Source organism: Corvus hawaiiensis, chromosome 6, assembly GCF_020740725.1.
Source record: "Corvus hawaiiensis isolate bCorHaw1 chromosome 6, bCorHaw1.pri.cur, whole genome shotgun sequence".
Classification (NCBI taxonomy): Eukaryota; Metazoa; Chordata; class Aves; order Passeriformes; family Corvidae; genus Corvus; species Corvus hawaiiensis.
The window spans coordinates 32,963,411-32,979,893 of record NC_063218.1 but is presented as its reverse complement, the minus strand read 5'-3'; the positions used below and the strand labels follow the sequence as shown (position 1 = coordinate 32,979,893).

The following is a 16,483-nucleotide window of genomic DNA, read 5'->3' as shown; positions in this document are numbered from 1 at the left end:
TTCTCTAGCCATAATCTTGAAAGTCTTAATTTCAGAGAGTTACTACTAAGACTTTTAATCAGGTATCTGAACATCTTATATTTAAAAAAATACGTCTGATGTACTGACAAAGAAGGCTGGCTGATTGTAACTACCTTAGGTGTTACATACTTCCTGATCCCAAGTCACTGTGCTGTGAAAAGCAAATAACAGCAAATAATTGATTTAAACAATGTTAAAAAGTTTTATTTACAGCACCTTTACCTTCCAAACATTCAAACAAGTTACCTGCAACACTGATTTTCTCAAATCTCATGAGCTTTAGACAGGTTCCCACTTTTAAAAATGACATTAAGAAGTGTATTACTGGACTCATCATTTCCACTGCCCTTTTGTTTTGAGTGTGTTCAGTTAACAGTTTTTCTCCCTAAAAGCAGACCAATTCATTCAGGACTGTGTGAATCACTGTAACTTTGCAGTTTATGCATCGTGTTCTGTAAGAAAGCCAAATTTTTACACCAAAAATGCAAGCATTTTAAAAAAAATCTTCTATGCTACTCCACTGCCTCTTCTAGCTGTGGTCTGTGAGAAACCATCAACGTACATTTTAATTCCAAGAAAAAAACCCTTGAAATTCCCAGAAAAATCTTGAAAAACTGTGAATCTCGTTCTCTTTTTACGGAGAAGAAAAAAAAAGTCTTCCACATGAGGCACTGCTTTTGTGGAACTCTTTTTTAGTTGCTTAACTTTGCAACACCTTGGAACATTAGCTGAACTGCCTTGTTCACAGCTATCAATTCCCTGAGGTGGTGGAAAGGTAAGTGCTGTGACAGTGATGGTAAAACCCTTCGTGGATCAGTTCCATGATAAATAATTCTGTTGGTGAAGCAGAACATTGTACAGAGAATCCTAGTCTTCCTCCAACTCTTTTTCAACCTTCTGGCATATGATCTAGTTCTGTAAGTAGATAAATGTTTGTTCGTGCCCCTTGACGTAGCTTTTCTTTTTTCATTCTGTAAAATGCCTTGCTTCTGCAATTAGCATCTAGGTGTAGTCTGAAATGCCCATCAGATTTTTGAGCTGGGTTATCCTGTTCCTTTTTAACACATTGCAGGTTTTTATGTGCTCAGGAGAATTGTTATTTCAAAAATTCTAGTGAAAAAAAAAAAACCAAACCAAAACCCAACAAAAACCAATCAACCCAAAACAAACAAAAACGAAGTGTGGTTGAAAAATTATGACACTTGCATCCCTCTGCCAGATTTTCAGTCAAATCAGTGGTTAAGAAAGCAGTTCCTTCCAAGCTTTGGTGCAGGCTTGTAGCTCTTCAATGAAAGCTTTCATTATTAAGGGATTTTTAAAATGTGAGATATAGGGAGCAAGGAGGGCTTGTAAACTTGGTTTGTAGCAGCAGTGTATGTCCTTCATGTCATTTAAAATTCCATCCGAATAGGGACCAGAGTCTGTATTCAAGAGAGCACTGCCCTTCAGTCTGATAAGAGTACAAATAAGTGCTTTCATTGAAACAGAGTGGTTCAAGTCCATGCCAAAAATAAAGCGTGTCTGTACATGGTTTACAGAATCAAGAGTTACTGAATCAAGAGTGCAATTTTATCACTGCTATGCCAGTGTTCAGTAGTAGGCAGAAGAACCCAAAACTGTTACTAATTCCATTCCCAGACAGATGAAAACTTATCTTCTCACCTGGTGATCATTTCAGGCATTTTTTTCATAGGTTGAATCCATAAAAAATGTCCTCTGTAGCTTTCTGTTGAGAAATTGTTATTCCTTTTTATATTTAAAATCAGTGTACATGCTTCCAGTTATTTCTTGTTACACAAACCAGATTTTACTACAATTAATAATTTGTCCCAGATTGTGATTGGTTTTTTAAAACAAGTTAATATTTTTTAGCTCTACAGAATTTTTATTGTACACTATACTCTTGTAATAATCATGTTATGTTCCTGTGAATTTCTGTGAAAAGAGAATTTAGCTTTACAATGCTATAGCAAGACAGGTTGCTTTACATAATTGTCATGAAATCAAAGGGGTTAAGCCTTTCAGAAGAAAATCTAATATAGCAGCAGCCGAAATTATGCTAGAATGGCATAATTTTCAGATCTCACCAAATTAAATCAGATAAGCTGTGGCTGGGTAAATAGAATGGTTACAAGTAATATTGTCTTTGAGAACGTTTTTCTTGTTTGTTTTATATCCATGTATATTTTGGCTATCTCCTGGGAAATTGCTTAAATAATTGCAGATAGAATAACATTAATTTCCAGCAAGTGCTGAAGTCATGCGTCTATCTATCTATCTATCTATCTATCTATCTATCTTTTTTAAATCATAAATTCAGCTTATTATTAATCTGAAAAAGGTACTTCAGACTTGAAGTAACCATACAGATGAGTGTCCTTTTTGAATTCATTACTCCAGATTACAGAGAGCTGTTTAATTTTTTTAAATTGAAGTTTGGGAAGAAAAAACATAGTCTTATTACTTCAATAATTAAAAAATGGGTAAATAGTATCTCTATAGTGCCTTTACACAAGCTTTTCCTGTAAATCCATGTTGCATATCTCAACTTTGATTTCATCTCGAGCCTGCCAGGCTGAATGGAAGATCAAAAGTAACACTAGCAACATAGTTTATCATAGAGCATAGATACAAGTGTGCTGGATAAAATGCCAAAAGGATAGAAACAAAATAAAACTAAGAAGAAGAGTTGGCTTCAACGCTCTACAGTGCAAACCACTATTACTGGCCTTGAATCCATGAATGCCTTTGTGCATACAGCTGGAAAATACTGGGAGATGGCGAGAAGCTTCTCCCATAGTACAGAAAACTAAAAAAACTAAAAAAAAAACCCAACCCCCCCTAAAAAACAAAACAAAACAAAAAAGATGAACTATCTTTTTCAAAATGAAATTTATTAAAGTAATTGAAAATAGTTTAGGTCTTTGTCCGTTGCTTTTTAAGGTACCTCTCAGGGTAAAGAAAAAAACTATTACAGGGTTAATACAATATTTTTAAAATTTCTTTTCAATATCATAGTGAGAGAGACCAAAGTCAGAATTTTACTGAATCTTTTTTTATCCTGAAACTCTTAATGCTTTGTTTATCACATCACAGCTCAGCTCATTGATTAGTCATCCTAAAATTGTGTTACTGTGGTGACAAGTAGTACTTCCATACAACATTAGGCAAAACCTTTCTATACTTTCATTCTTCTGGTTCATTTAGTAGCAAGAAATTTTTCAGTCACAATTAAAAACAAACCAAAACAAACTCTAAAAACTAAAAGAAATCAGGCACTAGTCTTTCATATGCATCAAAAATGGGAGGAGGAAGTCAAATGCCTGATCTCAGCCTGGGACCTCTGGCAAAGGTATCAAATGTAGAAAGTTTAGATTTTTGGATGAAAAGTGGAATGAGTGGAGACATAGTGTCTGGATCCACAGTGTCTGGAGCTCATCAGCTTGTGGGAAGCAGCTACTAGAAAACTGGGTTAGAGTAATTCTGGTCTCTGAAAATGTCACAAACCCACAGTGGTGGCACCACACTCTCTCAGTAACTGCTTGGAAAGGTGACTTTGTGAAGTTCTCGGGAGCATACCAAGCCTTTAATTTAGAAAGAAGAATGCACTACCCTTGAATTGGCATGAGCCTACTAAGGTCCAGAAGGCTGCAGCAGTCACAGGCATTTCTCTTCCAGTGTTGGATCATTTACAGAAACGTCCCATCCCTGCCCTTCCATGCTGCAGCTCTCTGTCTGGCAGATATTCCTAGAAGATTGTGAAGCTCACAAGGTGAAGTGGAGAATAATATGGTCTCTTTACAAGAGAGAACACCTCTCTAACTCTCTTTCCCTGTGGGATAAATATGCATTTTGCTGAAGTATTTGTTAAAAATTTAGACATTTTGAATGCAAATAATATAATACTTTTTTTCTTTGAGATGTGATTGCATCAAAATAGATCTATTTCTGGTCCTGGATTCTTACAAGGTTCATGTTTTTTCTCTCCAAATTTTGAGAAATCCTTACATAGCTGGGGTGCTGGAGATGACCTCAAAGCCACTTATTAATATTCCAGAATGTTGATGGCATAGCATGAGGAGGAAAGTGGGTTTCTAAGGAATGGAAGTAATAACTCAGTAACTGAAGTTGTGCCCCAGCTCTGTGATAAATTTTCATTTTGACACTGTATCACCATGTCTACCCCTGCACCCACAATATTCTGCTGAAAGAGAAATCTTGGAATTAATAAAATTTAATACAATCCATCTCAACCTAGAGAAGATTGTTAAAATATGAAAACAGGTTTAAACCTAGGAGGAAGAAGGGATATGAAGTATCATTGTTTTTAGGATTGGCAGGATTTCAGTAGTATATATGAAAATTTAGTTGCCTTTGTTTTGCTTGTACTCTCCCCCCAGTGGTAACTGACTGCAAGTGTGGGAAATATAGCAAATACAGTAAATCCATTAAAACTTGAACCAGAGTGTACTGGCCTGTGCAGTAATTCAGCTAAAAGGTGAATTGTGTGGGAACACAAAAGGTGAATTCTGTGGGAACTGAGCATGCCTAGTACAGTCCGAATTCTCAGTAAGGATCTGTTGTGTTATTGCAATCCTTTCTTCACTCTAAGTCAACTCATGTTTTTCAGAGGTTAGACTGGCCTTATTCAGTTGAAGTTCTGCAGACATCAGAATCTCTCAGATGGTAATAATTGAATCATCCTGAAAACATCCAAGGTTTCAGCCAAAACAGTTAATATTTGCTGAAGAATTACAGAAGTGTGAAATGCTGAAGAATATTTATTTCAGGAAGTAATTAAAATTTTGACGATCCTAAAAGGACATAAAGAATTTGTCTTAGTAATTTCATCCATTAAATGATTACCACAGTATGATAATCTAATTTTTACTTGTGCTAGAAGCTAATAGCTTTTTTTTATTGTTGGTTTGTATATATCCCTAGGTCCTGGAGATCTCAACTGAAATTCTAAACACATTGTACTTGACAGAGCTGTGATAAAAAGTAATCATGAGCCCAAAGTCTGATATGGATGATCTATCATTTTTCTTAGTCTACATCTTTGAAAGATTGAAGAATCATAAAAATGACATCCTTATATGTCTGCTAAATTTCAAAAATGATCCTATTTCTCCTTAGGCTCATTACACTGCTTTAACCTCAGGCCTGTTCTTCTTCCCATGACTGCTTTCAGTCTTTTCTTTAAGATATTATCAATGCAAGGCTCATCAAATGCCAGGAATTTACAGATAATCCCCAATGTCATCAGAAAGAAAGCAAACTTCCAATAACTTTGTACACCTCATGTCACTTTGGTTTTAAAATTCCCTGGGAAATTTGGTCAGCAATCAGATTAAAATAAACATTTAAGCATTTTGAAAATGGCATTGCAGTTCTGTTTTTTCAAAATTCTTGTCATGTTCTTGGCTTATAATATCATTGACATGACTTGGTCATGTTTTGTTAAGTTGACCTCGCCGAGGAGAAGTCCAATTTTAGGACAAGGCAACAAGAGGTTGTTTTTGAATGTACAAAGAGCATCATTTGTCCTTATAAACAGTACTAGATTTGAACTGTTCTCTCTCTAAATCCAGCTGCTGGGTCATGGAAAGCATTGGTTTCCTGGCATAAGAACCAGGAAAAATGCAGAAGAGAGGGTGAGAGTGAGTGTATTTGGTGAGTAGAATGGAGATTGCTTGAGAGGTCAAGTAGTGCAAGGATTACAAGTCAGACAGGAAATGGAAGGCCATGTGAAAATGATGTAGGTATAACTTGTCCCAGTATGGTGTGATACAAGGGACAGGACAAGTATCTGCCAGGGACCTGTAGAGCTGTGCTGCTTGATGAGGAGAGCCAAACCACATAACATATTTGTGTCTTCGGTCTGTTCCTTTTGACCTTCATTCTTTCGATACCATTTTTAGAAATCTTACTCATTGTATGGCATTAGCAATATATTTCCTAGGAGTTCTGGGACTTTCTGGGTGTTGCAACCTTAAATGTTTCTTGGGAAAATGTTTTATTTGTGAAGCATCTTTAAGTAGTAAGATCAGTGTTCTGTTTTGGGCAAAAGCTTCCCTCTTGTCAACAAGAAACTATTCCTGTATTATGTCATTTTCTCTTCTTGACTGTAAATTTTCCTAAAGATGATGGTAACTTGTGTATTATAGAAGAAATAGGTTATATTTCACTAGATGGAGTTTTGAAGAAAAGGCAAGAAAAATGTACCAATCAAGATAAAAACAAACAGTTAAAAATTGCTGAGTTTATTTTGCTGTAACTGTACATATGTGTTACGCATTTTAAATCCTCATACTTTTTTGTTGGAGAAAACCTGGTATCAGAAAGCTACAAGACAGGAATATTTGCTACATTCTTTTACAGAGAAGTTTTATGTCCCAACAATTGCTAGGGAAGAGTTGATTTCAGACATGCAAAACCATTTAAAATGTTCTCTATTTATTTTTAAGTTATATATAACATATATATGCAATGCAAATATGATATTTTCAGGAATTGCCATGGAAAAAAGAAATACTTGATAAAGGAAGTTATTCAGTTAATGGTAAAAAGTGTTACTTATGAGCAAAATCATCAGAAAAGTCCTCTCCAGCACCATCTGCAACACTCTTGCCTTCAGCAAGTTATTTGTTCATAGCACCAATTTATTGCACCAATAACTGAGTGTTTAGTTTTCAAAACTGAATGTCTACTATTTTTTATGATGTAATGATAAATTATACATAAATGTACTGCGAACAGGTGCATATTTGTCTTATACAAATTTTCATTCAGGGAAGACAAAATTATAGACTAATTCAGTTTGACAGGGCCACAAGAAAAGGAATGAACTTATACTGGGTTTATAACGTGATAAATTACTTTAAATGAATTTGAAGTGAAGGAAAAGAAAGAGGAGTCTTGATAAGGTGGCAACTTGATCTTTACTTAAATGGTTGTGATTGAAAAACCTGGAGTACTGACATCTGGAACAGAGACATCAGTGCAAGGTTTGATACACAGACAGCAAAAAATTCTATTTTGAGTGAACTGGAATTGCCAAGTAATAATTTCTCTAAAGACATATCTCAAGTTTTTGACATGGAAGATGCTAACAACTTTTTTGAAACATACTGCCATTTAGAGAAACTGTATTTTAAACAGCTAAAATTTTCTTTACAGTTCCAATTGCAGAAAGGTTTTAAGTGCTATTTCAAATCTACTTGACAGTATATCTTTACTTGTTTGTGTTTCCTTTGCAGAGGTAACTTTAGATGTATAGGACTCCCACTGACTACTAAAAGTTTTGTCTGGCATAAGAAGATAAAAATATGGTCTGTAATTAAACTTTAAATGTAAAAGCATTTCTGGCATTAAAACAGTTCTCAGAGCCATTCAGGGCTGTTGGGTTTCAAGGAGCAGATATGTTGCAAAAGTCAACTGCTAAATAAAACTGAATTTCTTTATAAAGGAAAATTTTCTGCCTGTGACTCTTATTCTCTTCGCTCTTACCAAATTCAAGCTAGGGCAATTCTGACTGCCTGGCCATTTCATTCATTAAAATTACAACTTGAATTCTAATACTGAACATGTAGCTACCCTGAAAGTTTGATGTAGTTGTTCCTTGGATGTCACCAGAGATATACCAAAGCATGTCTATAGATGCAGAGGCATGAAATGAATATTGTTCAGAGGGAGCTGATACTGTGTCTGCATGGAACTTCTGAAAGACTGCTTGAAAATATTCTCAATGAGAAAATAAAACATTTTCTTCCTTGTCTCAGGCCTACATGAGGCATGAAATTGTATGAATGTCAGCACAAGAAGCAAGGAAGACTGATCCTGGGGCAATGAAGGGAATCTTAAGCACGACATGCAGGGTTACTCATGCTGATATTTTTTCATTGCAGTTTGTTTGCATTAAGGTGCCAAGAATTTTTAATATACATTAAGAGGAACTGTGTGCCTGCTTACTGGCTGCATGATCAGATCAGACTTGTATGGTTTGTTTACTATAATACAACTGCTAAAGTCTGCAGTTGAAATTACTACAAGAAGTGAAATGGTATGTTGTTTTTCACATCTTCGTGCTATGTTTCCCAGAAACTTTTAAGCTGTGTTGCTTACAGATTTTATTGAGGTATAGATTCAAAAGCAGATAAATGTCTGTTTATTTGCATAAAAAGAATTAGTCACTTTCTGGAACCAAAACTTCAGGGATGGGCATTCTTTGGCCTCAAAGATTTTAAACATTTCTATCAATGTAAAAAAGCTATTTGTCTGAATGATTTTTTTTTTTATTTTGCTATGCTGTTTTGTTGGGTTTTTTTTAAACATAATCAGTGCAGTATAAAACAAACCAGGCCATGATTGTCAGTACCAAGCTAGTAAACATAATTGACTCTTGTTTTGAAGAAAAGTAAAGGTTAACCAGCAAAGGTTAAAATTGGATGATAAAGTCAAAATTAGAGAATCTCAGCAAGAAAATGGATTAGGTTCTTAGGTCAAAAAAGGTTAAAATCACTAAATATTAGGGTCTTCTCTGGAAGAGAAATTGAGACATATGAATCCATGAGACAGACAAGTTCAAGTATTGTAGCCCTGCCTGCTTGACACACATTTCTGGCAACACACCATCCTCTTTATCCTCATGTTGCAAGTGGTGTAGAAACCCTGAAAGAAATATCTCAGTGAGCCTACATTTCTTATACCTCTTTATTATGGGGGTATGTTGAGTTTAACACTTCTTGACTCACAAATATGAACAGGAATGTGTGTATCAGTGCTTCTGTGTTGATGATGGTTACTTTGGTGCTCACCTTCCATGAGATGGTGCTTCATGGACATAGGACCTTCATACAATTGTGGAGGAATTTGGTCTTTTTGCTCAAGTGGACACCATGAGCAAAAGGAACATGGGAAATTTATACTTTATTGCCTATTAACAGAAATTTCTGATCAATGTTTTGTGTATTAAGAAGAAAAGAACACAAACAATTAAACAAAGAAACATTATGCTTCCCCTTTTCCCAAATTCAACTCCAGGCAAACACCTGTCCTCCCACTTCCTAGTCTCAATTTCTCTCATTTTTATTAAGGGTTACACTTGGTCCATACAAATTCCTCCACTGAGGTGAGGAGTGGTGCAGAAGGTTGGTGCTGTGTGTGCAGATTTTGGTCTGCAGCTTTAAGCCTCTTACTGGTCTTCTGCTGCCAGTTTTAATCAGTTCCCCTGCCCGTGTGTAGGTTGCCTGTGCACTCAGCCTCTCAGGGCAGTCTGTGGCCAAGTGTGGGTTGCCCAAGCACTGGAGCTCCCTCAGAGGCAGCCTTGTCTTGGCAAGGCATGCAGCAATTGGGAACCTGCTTCCTAAGACACACACCCCCTCCCCCCCCAGTGTGTGTGTGCTATTCAAGGTGTTTGTATTTCATGAATAAAATGTTCTTTGAGTGTAGTTAGGGGATGGTTCCTCAGCTGTATTGGAGACTTGTCTGCAAGAGAATTGACCCAAGTTCTGCTCCTTATCCTGACTAAAATCTAAATATTTTATTTTACAGATTAGAAGAGCTTTAGCTAAGGAAGCAGAAAGACACGTGGCCTGAGTGATTCCTGAAATAATGCCTAAAAGGTAGGAGTCCTTGATCCAGACATGAGTCTGAGACTGAATTCAGACAGGTACTCAAACTCGAGACCCTGTATGTGAACGTGAGTGATTTAATCCCTAATCTTCCACGTGCCATGTAAATGCTTTCTCATTTGCCAGTGACATGCCAGTCACCACCATGACTGTGTGTGCAGGGAGCCTAATCCTGTCATTTAGCATGCCTTTATTTCAGCTACTGAATTTAGGTACCAGGTCATCTAACCACTGTTTTTCTAGAGATCTCAGGTAAGAGTAACATCCCTTGTCCAGACCAGAATATTGCAGGAATGCCAGTGGCACAAGACTATGATCATGTAGGTACATTTCAAGCCAAGGAGGAATGTGGTAGTGTTTTCAAGCACTGAGCATGAGGTACATATCTGTCTGGGATGATATTCTGAGATGCTCAGTTGGTCCTAAAGACTTAAAATCCTGTTTTAAGAACCAAAGGGCATTAGTTTATAAATGCAATTAATTTAATAATTTCATAATAAATAGAAAAATTTAAAAAGACTGTGAAAGAATAGGGTCCTTTTGAGAAGGCCTGCTGACAGACCAATTGTTCATGTTTCCAGATATTTCTTGATTAGAAGAGCTTTATTATATCCTTTTTTGCCTGGTAGGGTATTCTATCAGACATGATAGATTGAAATAAGGTGCTGAAGGTTTAAATCATTTCATCACCTGTAGAAATATCTGGCAAAGATTTTTGTCTGTGGGTGAATATGTTCATAGAAGGTGCTTTGCATTTCTTAATACTTCTAGCTTACAAGTGTAACAAAAAAGAACAATAAAATATTAATGTGATTGTCCAGAACACTGAAATAGTTGCAGTTCAGTTTGCTGGGACCACACACACAGAGCTTCTGTCAGTGTAAATTTTCCGTTCTCTCTTTTATTTTACAGTGAAGTATGTACCTATACTTTGTTTTTCAGAACATTTTTTCCTCTTATTTTAATGTACTGGGGAAAGACTCCTTTCTTTTTCCCTCATAGAATATTCTAGTTCTGACTAAGCTGCAATTAAAAAATAATATTGGTTATTTTCAAATCACTCATAACTCACATAAGGAGTACTGCATTGTGGTTACTTGCTATTCTTATGGTAGATACACATTCATGGTCATTGTATGTATTGCTCGGTGCTTATGAGCTTGCTTTGGTGACTGCATTTGCAAGTGCTGAATGCTATTACTGATAGATGTAGGCATGAATCTACTTACTTAATTCCACTGAAATCTCTGGGACTACTTGTGTCCTTAGGGTTAAGCATGGTTCAGTATTTTGCTGGACTGGGATCAGAAAGTTCAGTGCTCTTTCAACCCAGCTTATTAGGCACTGACCATTTAGTTTTAAAATCTTAATATAAAGCATAATTTAAACCTGGACAAGGCCAGATTTCTATCATGTAATGCAATCTACTCTTTTCAGTTTCCAGTGTAATGTTAACTTGCATGGAGACAGAAGTGCAACAGGACCACTTGTGTAGTAAATGAAGGGCTGCCCAAGTCATAAGGTAATGTGTTGACAATTCATTTAACTAACCAAATTAGCTTAATTTTTAAAAGAGTCCTAACTGTATATCGTGTATAGACAAACATGTCTGATGCCCAGAATGACTCACGTTTAGTTGTTAATATAATCCTGGAGATAAGGTATTTGACTAGAGCATGCCTTCTTGCATGCTGAAACTGAGATCGTTATATAATACCAGGAGAAGCAAACAACTTTTTCAAAGTCTCATGGAAACCATTCAGGAGAGGGAACTGAATGCCAATTTCATTACCACCTATAAGGAGCCAAACAATAAGGTATTGTAGGCTCACAGACTGAGCTCAGAGCAGGAGGTTTAAGTGCATCAGCCAGTAGGCAAACTCAACCAGGCTAACTCCTGCCAGATAGAAAATATCTGTTAACAGAGCCATTACATGTATTTTAAAAGTTTAAAAACTTCTGTGAGGAATGTTCATGGGATGAACAAGGGAGGATGCAATGTACCAAGGCAGTTCATAGTAAGAGTGGGTTCATAGTAATCTTTTATTCACTGGCCTCAGGATATTTTACCATGTAAGCAGCTCTTTTAATTTGCATTTTACAGACCTGAAAATGAAGAAGTTAGGGGCTGGGCTCAACGGGAACAATAGCATTTTAAACTAGGGAAGGAAGATGCTAGGGAAGTAGAGAGGAAGTATTTAGTGTTTTTGTGGGGAAAAAAGTATTCTGATGATTCTAGTTCTGAAAAAATACCAATGTTGTAATTTACCAAGTTACCAATTTTTTTTCAGAGTATAAAAGTACTGATAAGAATTTTTTTCTACAAATCTCTTAGGCATTTATAAGAAAGTTCTCTTTATTCCCCATTAATCAATCGAGCAACTATGAAAAAGAATCAATGAGCAGGATCAGTGTACTAGGATCTTACCTTTGCCTAGTTACATCCAAAAATGAAATAACAGTCCAAAGCAGATGGATTTAAGAGACAGAAGAGCCAAGATGGATCTGACTATATAGAAGTCCTTTCCCTAGGGAGGAACTTTCTGGAAAGGTCTACAATATCCTTTTAAAAAAATCACAAGAGAAATTTTTTCCCTGGATAATGATAAGGGCTACAACTGCAATAATTCTCATTGTAGTCTATTTATAGCATCTTAATGTTAGAACTTTTCTACTTGAGCATACAGAATTAGAAATTTTTTTTATGTCATGGGACCCACTAAAAATGCAAAGCTTCTGTCAAAGATAACGCAGGAGAAAATGCGCTAAATCAATACTTCCTTCCTTTTGGTCTGTACACCTTCTGGTAAAGCCCAACAAGGATACAGACAGCTGTTATTAAATCTGAAACAGTGATTTGATGAAGCAGTCAGAATTTCAATGTTTGCAGTCTCATGTTGGTGGAATACTTCCTTCAAGCATTTTCTGAAGAGGACAGAGGCAGAGCACCACTGAATAATACTTGCAGTACTCTTCAGGATGTTCTGCCAAGAAGAAGCTCCATCTCTCTTCCTGGCAGAGGTGACAATAAAGATTTTCATCTTGAATTTATTTCCAGTTAGTGTTTACCCTCCAAACACAGCAGATTGCGTTCATTAAAAATCATGTTCAAAAATGTTGACGAGGAGAAGGATCTTTGCTGCTGCTGAACTTTTACAGACGTGCTGATATTCACATGCATGCCTCACACATTGCAAGGCTAGCAGTTACATGTAATAAACATCAGATTGTTCTTCAATGGTGTCATTTTTTGTACTTGTTAAAAGGAATAGTTCTCTAATTTGAATCTAATTGTGGTGAATCATATCACTCTTCACAAGTGAGATATTGTAGTCCCATCCTTATAGGTGAGAAAATCCAAAAAGAATTTGTAGTTTATAGCAGGTTTTTGCACAGCTATAAGGGATAAACCCACAGAATTTGGTACTTCTGTTGCTGTGTGCTGATGCAGCTGTTCTTCACCAGCACCTCCACAAAGCAGAAGAGTAGGAAAAGCTGTAGGTGGGATTATTAATTCATTTCTAGTGTATCCCAGTGAAGATTCTTCCGTACCAAATATAGGACTCATCAGTCTTTAAAATAACACCATGTAAGGGAATTTCCAATACATTTTGTTTCTGTTTGTTTTATATTCATGGGTTCTCCATGAATATCTCCATGAATATCTCCAGGGAATATTTCTTTAAAATTCCCAGGATGACAGAAGAGTCTAGTGACAAGTTATTATGAGAGCCTTCATTTCCTTAGTGCAAATTCATATGTGACAAAGTTTGAAAATATTTTTTGTATTGCAACACTTAAATATTATGGGAGCAAGTAAGGCCTAGAGGGGCAGGGAAACACAGCTAACATCCGTTTCTCAAGAACAGTAGAATCTCATCAGTCATTCTGAGAAATGTGATTTTAGATCCAGGTTGGGACTTACAGCTAACTGTAGCTGTAAACTTTTTCAAATGGTTTTCTGCTATTTCTGTGGATCCATAAATCCCCATTGATGTGTACATATAAAGCAAAATCATTAAAATTTTCAACAATAACAATGAAATAATAGAATTTATAATCCAGTCTGGCAAATTGAACCCCTTACAAGATGCTACTCAAGAGGCCTGAGATAATTTATCCATTAAGTTAGAAATAGAGCACAAAATTCTTATGTTTCATGCACGGTCTCATTATTAACAGAGAACATAGACATTGTGAACACCAGGATTCATACAGTACTGTAGGGAGGGCTAAGAAGTCCAAATTTTTAGACTGAATTTAATATTTGAATTGGGTTATAGAAAATTATATTGTAAGATGTCCAATCCTCAAATTACTTCTAGTGTCATCTACTTGCGTGCCCTTCATAACTCATCCATAATAACCCTTCAGGTTTTTATTCCCCAAAGACCTGTCAAAATGTTAAATGGAACTGAGCTATTTGCCTCAGATGAGGTCCAGACTTTTTTCAGTTTTGAGGAACACATGTTAGTATTAGGTCCACTTCACATCTTGCTACTTTCCCCCTAGGTTTCACAGACTCGTGGTTCCCCCATTGGACTTTCCCATCTGTGACCTAGGGAAGCCAGAAAATTTTGCTGCTATAACATGAACATGCTCTTATTCTGTCACCCCTGACTTAAACAAAGCTAATAAATGTTTCTGAAATTGAGCTTTACTTCTTGAGAAAGATTCAAATGTTATCATGTAAAAGAAGCTGAACTCATGTTTATTTCCAGGGTACTTATTATGTATTTCAGGGAAAACTAGCAATCTAGAAAGTGGATTAATCTCTTCAAAACTAACGTCCTTATGTAGGACTTACCTCTGAAAATGTAGTTCATGTGCCTGACCTTTGAAGATACCTTATTGTGGACCTCCAGGTGAAATGCTGGTTGTATAATCAAGCTAGGATTTGGTTTATTTTTCTTCTGTTGTCATGAATGGGTTAGGAATGAACTAGCATGGTTTGCAATGACACATCGAATATGTTGTCTTACAGCTTTTTCACAGAGTTCCGTCTCTGTGTGTTTACACATACATGCTCACAAATACAGAGCCTGTATTTTTCACAGTGAAGCTGGTAGTGTCAGTAGTGTCTCTGTTGGAGATTGCTTGTGTTTGTCTTCCATTGTCACTGTTTTTGTTCAGCCACAAAAAACAAATTGCTGAAAAAGCTTTGTTGCAATTAAGAGTTTTGGCAGAGATTTTAGACCAGTGTTCAGGAAATCCAGATGAAAAGAAATTTTGGTATTTGATAAAGTTTATTCTTTGCACTTGTTTCCAGAATTTCAGTGTAAGTCACAGTTTGCTATGCAAGCCAGAAGATTAAAAAGAAGAAACATTTTAAGCATTCCTGCTTGGCTAGTCAGTATAGAGCTGATTATCTCCATAGGTTATGAACGTTCTTCTACCATTTTTTTCATTCTTTGAGCCCAGGCTTTGCTGGTGTGATAATTTAGAATTTTGAATCTGTATAAAGGGTGTCATGTGTGTTTCAAAGTCTGTTGTTAAAACCCAGCCCCATATAGGAATGCCTTCTTATTCCTTATGCCAAATTTTTCTTGGGAGAGTAATTCTAAGTGCACTGTTGCTTTACACTTTTAGACTTGAATGTATCTTTTTACAGCAAATATATCTCCTTTTGTTTACTGTAGTAGCCATTATTTTATCACAGATCTGTGGACTGGCAGCAGTCTTTGTCAGATGCTCACATGATTTATTTTCATCATTTTGCATGTCGCTGTCTTACTGAAGTTATGTATTAGTTCAAAATTTATTATGTTGAGACACACACGGCAATGTTATAACTTAGTATTACTGGGAAAAGGCATCAAATAATATATGACGTGTTGTTTTTAGTTCTTTTCTGTCATAAATTCTGTAAGTGATTTGGCAATTGAAGTGAAGCAAGACTATTTGCAAAGTGTGCAGAGAAGATAGTAAAAATTGCCCCTTTTCTGTAGTTTCCATATCCCAGAAACTGGAAATTCATTCTTGGTTCTTTTTCATCTGCCTCAGATAGTGATGGCATACCAAGAGAGAAACTGAGAACACAGCAAAACTTACCTGGTATTTCAAACAGTGAACTTTTCTCTTATCATGGACTTGTAGATGTATTACTTCCCGTATCTTGATGCAAATGAAATAGAAGAAGAATATATTCAGTTGGATTCCTTTCTGTGCTTAACTTTTGAATGCAAGCTGGGAGGCAAGAGGTTGACAGGCTGTTGAGGACTGTGAATTACTTTGATTTCAATCCTATTTTTAGTGGACAGCTTTGGAATCTTCAAAACAATAAAATGTTCTCAGTTGAAGATAGAACAATTGAGCAGGCATCACAACTTTAGTTGTCCCTTCACCAGTAAAGTTTTTCTCCCGACAGAAGTATGTAGAAAATAGCATGTGGTAGGCTTGATGGGTAATATGTAGATTGAGTAGGTGGATATTCATCACCACAATTATTTTCTAAATAATGTCTAAATGTATCTATTTATGGGAATACTTTTTAGATTTATGATCCAGGAGTGCAGACCTGTCCCATTTTCCAGTCTTGTGCCAAGGCCAGATCCATGTATCCACCAGTCCTTTCCTCTGTGCTTACACAAGATTCCTGTGGAAATGAAATTCTATGCATGGACTGGGAAGGAATTGGAGCTGTATTTCAGCATATCCCTTGTTTGGATAATGGGAAAACAGTATTCTAGGGACCCAGAAAGAACTGAGTCTCAAATATTCATGTATGTATTTCTAAAATTTTCCATGGGCAAAAGTAAACTTGGGAACAGTGAAAGTGAATAGGAGTAAAGTGGAAGCAGGGGAGAAAAGGGCAAATGGGATTTTGC

At 36.2% G+C, this 16,483-nt stretch overlaps 1 long non-coding RNA gene across 1 annotated transcript in view; it reads left to right on the top strand.

Moving 5' to 3' along the window:
* LOC125326862 overlaps nucleotides 1-16,483 on the top strand; it is a 71,388-nt gene that overhangs the window by 28,237 nt on the left and 26,668 nt on the right. The window contains exons 2-3 of the long non-coding RNA XR_007204042.1: nucleotides 9,577-9,647; nucleotides 11,094-11,178. This is a non-coding gene — a long non-coding RNA (uncharacterized LOC125326862). The remainder of the gene's footprint in view (nucleotides 1-9,576; nucleotides 9,648-11,093; nucleotides 11,179-16,483) is intronic.